Genomic DNA, 8077 nt, shown 5'->3' on the forward strand with positions numbered 1-8077 from the left:
GAAAAAACTGTTGATTGCACCCTTACTCATTATTCTTTCTCTATTCTTTATATTTAGGCATCCCAATATATTTTACTTACTAATGTTTAGTTACATTACGACGTTAATCTCTGATTTATATACTGGTTTCCAATGTAGATGACAAATTGGTGTCATTCATGACAATAAAACATAATCCACAGAATATATGCGACCATTTTCGGATAAAATTAATTTTACTTTAATTTAACACTTTTTGAAACCACTTTTATCAATTTTCAATATCCATTGGCTTAATTGTTAATTGTTCATGTGTTTTGTTTCCGTATATTTTATATTCCATTGCTCATGTTTTGTTTCCGTATATACTTTATGTTCCACTGCTCAAGTGTTGTTTCCGTATATTTTAGCCGCTCGTCTTGAGCCTACCAAATTAACACACTATATAGTAATAAAATGATACTTTTGTTGTAGTCATTCATAACTCTTAACAGACCAATTAACAGACCGGGTTTTATACATCCGACCCATTAACAGACCAGGTTTTAAAAAAAGATTGATTTATGTCACCAAAATACGGATTTTCGTGTAGATTTTTCACACAATGATATCAATTTGGTTAACACATATAATGCCTGTCTTTTTTCGATGTTCAAAATATTGCATGCAAGTAAATTCAACACAAGTGTCATTTTGTGTACATTTTGTGTGTGTAAAATGTGTATAAATTTATTGATGAGTAACTTGCCTTTTCATTTTATAGATCGTACATAGAAGTTAGAAAAATAATAATTACACCACTGGATTCAGTACATTGAATAGTTTTGTTAGACATAAATATTTGTTATGATAAACATATATTTAAAAGGTTATACAATGAAACATGCTGAGTTTTCAATGATTTTCTCGATAACACCTGATTAACAGACTTTAGCCAACCCGATTAACAGACCAACCGCCGATATAGCCGCATACTCAATATAGATTAACCGACCAATCTCTCGGTTAGCCGAGTGTCGGCCGTGAATAATAAGTATCATAATCCGTACTTCACCAGCATAACTGTAAGACGTTACCGCATCCGTTTTAACTTTTACATGGTTTTATATGAGCAAGCTGTCGCCATTATCACGAAGACCCAATAATGGCAGTATATTGACAGGGAGAAACAGATAAATCGTGAATATAGTTGTAAATTATACTATAAATTAGAATTCAGTCGAAAATAACACCTTGATGATCGAGATTGTTTAGTCTGCATAGTGGGTAAATAGTTTCGTGAAATCGGTAAAAAGAGCAACGTGCAAGAATTTTTTTATTCCGTTCTGTGTATTTTTTTTTGGACCAATAGGCTAATAAGAGAGAGCCCGCTGCCCTTCGGAAATTGGTAACAAATGGTGTACTCTTAAACTTAAGATTGTAGAGAGACATGATTATGTTTTATTGTATGGCATTGGATCTGTCAGCTGTCATGCATGTTGTTGAAGGAAATTTAAGGATTATTAATTAACCAATTTTAAGCATTGTACAAATATACGTCCCCAATTCAAATGCATTGATCTTCAAAAAAAGGGGGGGGGGGGGTTCCAACCTCCTGAACCCTCCCTCTGGATCCACCACTGGTACATATGTATATTCATGATATCTTTTAAGATTGTATTGTTAATAAGGGTAATTTACAAAATGTAGGCTACACAACTGAGTATATAATACCAGAACTCCATTACTAGAGGAAGTCGGCAAGCTGTGTTATATATAGTCCGCAGGCAATCAGGTCACATTGTCCCAGCCTATTCACAGTGGAAATCACTGTACAATGTACATGATGTAGGTGGCCCTCCAAAATCTTGTTTTGCTACTTATGAATCATGGGTTTAAAATATTACCATAAAACAGACAGTTACTAAATAGTCTCTCTCAGTTTTAAGCTCACCTTTCCTAAAAACATGGGTGCCAAAGCTAAATACATATATAGAACATAGGGGTAAAATGTAGTTTTGGGATTATATCTGAAAATTAAAGCATTTAGAGCAAATCTGACATGGCGTAAAAATGTTTATTAGCTGTACATCTATCAGCCCTGAAATTTTCAGACAAACCCGTCAACTGATTGTTGGGTTGCTGCCACTATATTAGTAATTTTAGGGAACATTTGCAGTTTTTGGTTATTTTCTTGAATCTTATTATAGATAACGATTAACTGTTCACAGCAAAAATGTTCAGCAAAGATCTACAAATAAGTCAATATGACCAAAATTGTGAATTTATCCCTTAAGGAGTTATTGGCCTTTAAATATAAAAAAAGAAGATGAGGTATGATTGCCAATGAGACAACTATCTACAAAAGACCAAAATGACACAAACATTAACAACTATAGGTCACCGTACGGCCTTCAACAATGAGCAAAACCTATACCGCATAGTCAGCTATAAAAGGCCCCGATAAGACAATATAAAACAATTCAAACGAGAAAACTAAAAGCCATTTTACACAGTTTGTTCATTATCTTTGTTAGCTTTCAAAAATCTTCTTCTCTGAAACTACTGAACAAGTTGCAGGCAAACTTATTCTAAATGATCCTAAGTGTTTAATTTTGTGTTTTGTAAAAAAACCATGGTCACCATGGCTAAAAATAAAATAGAATATTGGCGGATCCAGGGGGGGGGGGGGGGGGGTTCTGGGGGTTGGAACCCCCCCTTTTTTTGGGCCGATCAATGCATTTGAATGGGGACATATAGCTGGAATCCCCCCCTTTTATCCTGGGTTTGGACCCCCCCCCTTTTTAAAATGGCTGGATCCACCACTGTAGAACCTAGGTAAAAATGCAGTTTTTGTCTTATGTTTCAAAAACTGAAGCGTTTAGAGCAAATATGTTATCAAAATTTAAGGTCAAGATTTATCAACCCTGAAATTTTCAGATGAATGGAACAACCAATTGTTGTGTTGCTGCCACTACATGTATATAGTAAATTTTTGAAAAATTGCTGTTTTTGGTTATTTTCTTGAATATTATTATAGATAAAGACTGTAAACAGCAAAAATGTTTAGCAAAGTTAAACGACCAAAATTGTCAATTGACTACTTAAGGAGTTATTGCCCTTTAAAGACAATTTTGCACAATTTGTTCATCATATAAAATTAAAGGTGTGGTGTTATTTCCAATGTGACACCTCTTCACAAAAGATCAAATGACACAGAAATAAACAACTATAGGTCACCATAAAGCCTTCAACAATGAGCAAACCCCATACTGAATAGTCAGCTTTAAAAGGCCCAGAAATGTCAAATGTAAAACAATTCAAACGAGAAAACTAACGGCCTTATTAATTTACAAGTAAATGAACGAAAAACAAATATGTAACACAGCAACAAACAAGAACCACTGAATTGCAGGCTCCTGACTTGGGACAGGCACATACATACATGATGTGACAGGGTTAAACATGTTAGCGAGATCCCAACCCTCCCTAACATAGGACAGTGGTGTAATAGTACAACATTGAAACGAACTATAAAAATCAGTTGAAAAAGGCTTAACTCATCAGATGGATACAAATAGAAATATATCTAACAAAAACAGAGTGAAAGTAGCTGGGCACTTATACATCCCAACAATAAAAAGACCATACGTACAGATCTGAGAGTACTCACAGTTACTGACAGTTAGTTCAAAGCCATTAACTATTAATAAAAAAAATCATGCATCTAAGACTAAATTATCAATCATTACACATCCAACATCACATGGATTTAGTGTAAAGACGTCATAAACAGTCAGAGAAAAACATGACCTTGTGCAATGCTAAGATAAGGTATCAACAGATTGTAGATCCATGAATGTGCATATATGTATATTATATATAACAATAATATTTAGTTTGCTTTTAGTTTACTGATAACAAAATCAATATTAATATTAATTCTTTTAGAATAAGTTTGCTAATTTTAAATAATCTTAATATTCCTCTGAAATTACTGAACAAATTTCAACCTAACTTGAGGTGAATTATAATTAGGGTATCTCCAATAAAGTTTATGTTTTATTTTCTGTTTTCCCGAGAGAAAAAAACATGGCCACCATGGCTTAAAATAGAATATAGGGTAGAATGCAGTTTTTGGCTAAATAATTAATTATTTCAAAAACTAAAGCATTTAGAGCAAATCAGAGAAGGAGTTAAAGTATAATTCATTAGGTCGAGGTCTACCCGCCCTTAATTATCATCAGGGTAACAGATTTGTAGGTGCCCCTGAATTTATCATTTAAGGAAAATTTGCAGTTTTCAATTATTATCTTGAATATTCTTATAGATAAAGATATTAAACTGTAAACAGCAAAAATGTTAAGCAAAGTAAGATCTGCAAATAAGTCTTCTGAACTAAATGTTCAATTTACCCTTAAGGAGTAATTGCCTTTTAAATTCCATTCTCAATTTTATTAGGAATACCTGTTCAAGGTATGAAAATAGATGATGTGACCTATTTTCAAGTACTATGATTAGCATCTATCGGGTTATTTAAAACATGATTTACCTATCTTGTCCAATAAAAGGAACTAGGGAAAATGGCCCTAGCTCTTTAGCCAAATTATGAAAAAAATAATGTTTTCACAAAATCCACCTACATTGATGATGTCACAAATACATCAAATGTTGAAAAAAAATTGTAAAATATTAGTAAAACATGTCTTCATAGTAATATCACACGTATAAAATGATTTTTTTTTTTTTAAGGTTGTATGTTCTTTGTGAGGGTTATTCCATTAAAATGTATCAGGGAGGGAAGTTTAATTATTGAACTTGGGTCATGGGTTGTTATTCCGTATGCGTCTATTAGCATTTTGAAGAATTATCTAAAAAATTGTTCTTGGTTGACCGTTGAAGGGATATTTTGAAAGTCCCTACCTACCTTCCCACATACAATTAAATTGAATAGCCCTCACAAACTTTTTTTGCTTATTATCATAGATGCAATAAGAACATTAACTGAATGATTTATTAATTGTAATGTTTGTGGCTCATGTTGACTGAAATGACATTGAATGAAATAAAGTTTGTACCAAAAAATGTTATAATTACTTTGAACCCAGAATTATATGCAAGTTATTCGGCTCTTAGTTAGGCAGTCAAAAGGGGACTATAGGTTTGCACACCGTCTATCATATTAAGTTGGTGTATCAAATGATTACAAGTCAGTCTGAAAGCTACATGAACTTGACCACATTTTTTTTCTTGGACGCTGTAAGCAGTAAGACAACAGTATTTGATGTATGGAATGATTATTCGATTGCAGGCTGTATGTACATTATGGCTTACCTGTCATTGACCTCTTTTTTATGGTTTTATTGGTCAATGATTAATTTTCATACTTGCCGGTAATTCAGTTTCTCAGATGTTTTATCAACTATCAGATCTGATGTGTGGAACTATTGTTTGTGTTATATGACCTTGGTCCAACAGTGGTCATGGATTTAAGCAACTATTGGTAATCTGACCTTCAACAATGAACAATTGTTACATAAGACAACTCTCCAACAGTGATCATGGATTTAAGCTATTATGGGTAATTTGATCTTCAACAATAAACAATCATTACAATAAGAAAACTCCAACAGAGATCATGGATTTAAGCTATTATGGGTAATTTGACCTTCAACAATGAACAATCGTTACAATAAGACAACTCTCCTTTGGTGTATGACCGTTGTATAGGGTATATACCCATTGCATAACTGTCACATTTGTATATGCACGTTATTTAGGGTATATATACTAGTGTTGCATTGGCATATGAACGTTAAAGGGATTTGCACCCATCAAATAACTACGTTTGGCTCGTTGGTGTAAGAACTATGTATAGGTATATACCCATTGAATAATCATTGGTATATGAACTTTGTATAAGTTTTAGACTCATCGAATAACTTTGTCTCAATTGTGAATCAACGTTGTATAAAAGTTATTAAACATACCAGGATTATAATGGCTCGTTGGTGTATGAAAAAAAGTAAAAACACAAAAACACTGAACTCCGAGGAAAATTCAAAAAGGAAAATCAAAAATCAAAAGGCAAAATCAAAAGTCCAAACACATCAAACGAATGGATAACAACTGTCATATTCCTGACTTGGTACAGGCATTTTCTAATGAACGTTGTATAGGTATATACCCATTTAGTAACTCTGTCTCATTGGTATATGAACGTTAAGTAGGGTTAATACCCATCGAATAACTTTGTCTCAACGGGTCACCAGGCGCGGATCCAGATGGGGGGGGGGGGGGGGGGGGTTCCGGGGGTTGGAACACCCCCTTTTTTGGCCGATCAATGCATTTGAATGGGAGCATATAGCTGGAACCCCCACTTTACTCTGGGTTGGGAGCCCCCCTTTTTAAAATGGCTGGGTCCGCAGGGGGTCATCAAAGTTGTATTGTGTTTATACCCATCGAATAACTGTCTCATTGGTGTATCATCGTTAAATGGCATATACCTTTGTCTGATTGGCGTATCATCGTTACATAGGGTATATACCCATCGAATACCTGGCTGTGTCTCATTAGTGTATGCACGTTGCATAGGGTCTATACCCATCGAATAACTTGGTGTATGCACGTTGTATAGGGTTTATACCCATCGAATAACTTTGTATCATTGGTATATGAACGTTAAATAAATTTTAGACTCATCAAATAATTTTGTCTCAATTGAGTATCAACGTTGAATAGGGTTTAAACCCATCGAATAACTTTGTCTCATAGGTGTATGATCATTAAATGTTTGTTTAATTTGTGTATGCACGTTGTGTAAGGTATATATCCATCAAATAATTCTGTTTCATTGGTGTGTGACTATTGTGTAGGGTATATACCCATCGAATAACGTTAATTGTCTCATTGGTGTACGAACGAAGTACAAGTTTTAGACCCATCGAATAACTCTGTCTCAATAGTGAATCGACGTTGCATACTGTCCATACCCATCGAATAACTCTGTCTCATTAGTGTATGAACGTTATATAGGGTCCATACCTATCGAAAAACTCTGTCTTATTAGTGTATGCACGTTATATAGGGTCCATACCCATCGAACAACTCTGTCTCATTAGTGTATGAACATTATATAGGGTCCACACCCATCGAACAACTCTGTATCACAAGTGTATGAACATTATATAGGGTCCATACCTATCGAAAAACTCTGTCTTATTAGTGTATGCACGTTATATAGGGTCCATACCCATCGAATAACTCTGTCTCACAAGTGTATGAACGTTATATAGGGTCCATACCTATCGAAAAACTCTGTCTCGTTAGTGTATGCACGTTATATAGGGTCTATACCCATCGAACAACTCTGTCTCGTTAGTGTATGCACGTTATATAGGGTCCATACCTATCGAAAAACTCTGTCTTATTAGTGTATGCACGTTATATAGGGTTCATACCCATCGAATAACTCTGTTTCATTAGTGTATGAACGTTATATAGGGTCCACACCCATCGAACAACTCTGTCTCATTAGTGTATGCACGTTATATATGGTCCACACCCATCGAAAAACTCTGTTTCATTAGTGTATGAACGTAATATAGGGTCCAAACCCATCGAAAAAAACTCTGTCTCAATGGTGTATGAACGTAATACAGGGTCCAAACCCATCGAAAAACTCAGTCTCATTAGTGTATGAACGTTATATAGGGTCTACACCCATCGAACAACTCTGTATCATTAGTGTATGCATGTTATATAGGGTCTATACCCATCGAATAACTCTGTCTCATTAGTGTATGCACGTTATATAGGGTCCATACCCATCGAAAAACTCTGTCTCATTAGTGTATGAACGTTATATAGGGTTCATACCCATCGAATTACTCTGTTTCGTTAGTGTATGAACGTTATATAGGGTTCATACCCATCGAATAACTTTGTCTCATCAGTGTATGAAAGTTATAGGGTTCATACCCATCGAATAACTCTGTCTCATTAGTGTATGAACGTTATATAGGATTCATACCCATCGAAAAACTCTGTCTCATTAGTGCATGAACGTTATATAGGGTCCATACCCATCGCAAAACTCTGTCTCATTAGTGTATGAACG

Source organism: Mytilus edulis, chromosome 12 (genome assembly GCF_963676685.1).
Source record: "Mytilus edulis chromosome 12, xbMytEdul2.2, whole genome shotgun sequence".
NCBI classification, from domain to species: Eukaryota; Metazoa; Mollusca; class Bivalvia; order Mytilida; family Mytilidae; genus Mytilus; species Mytilus edulis.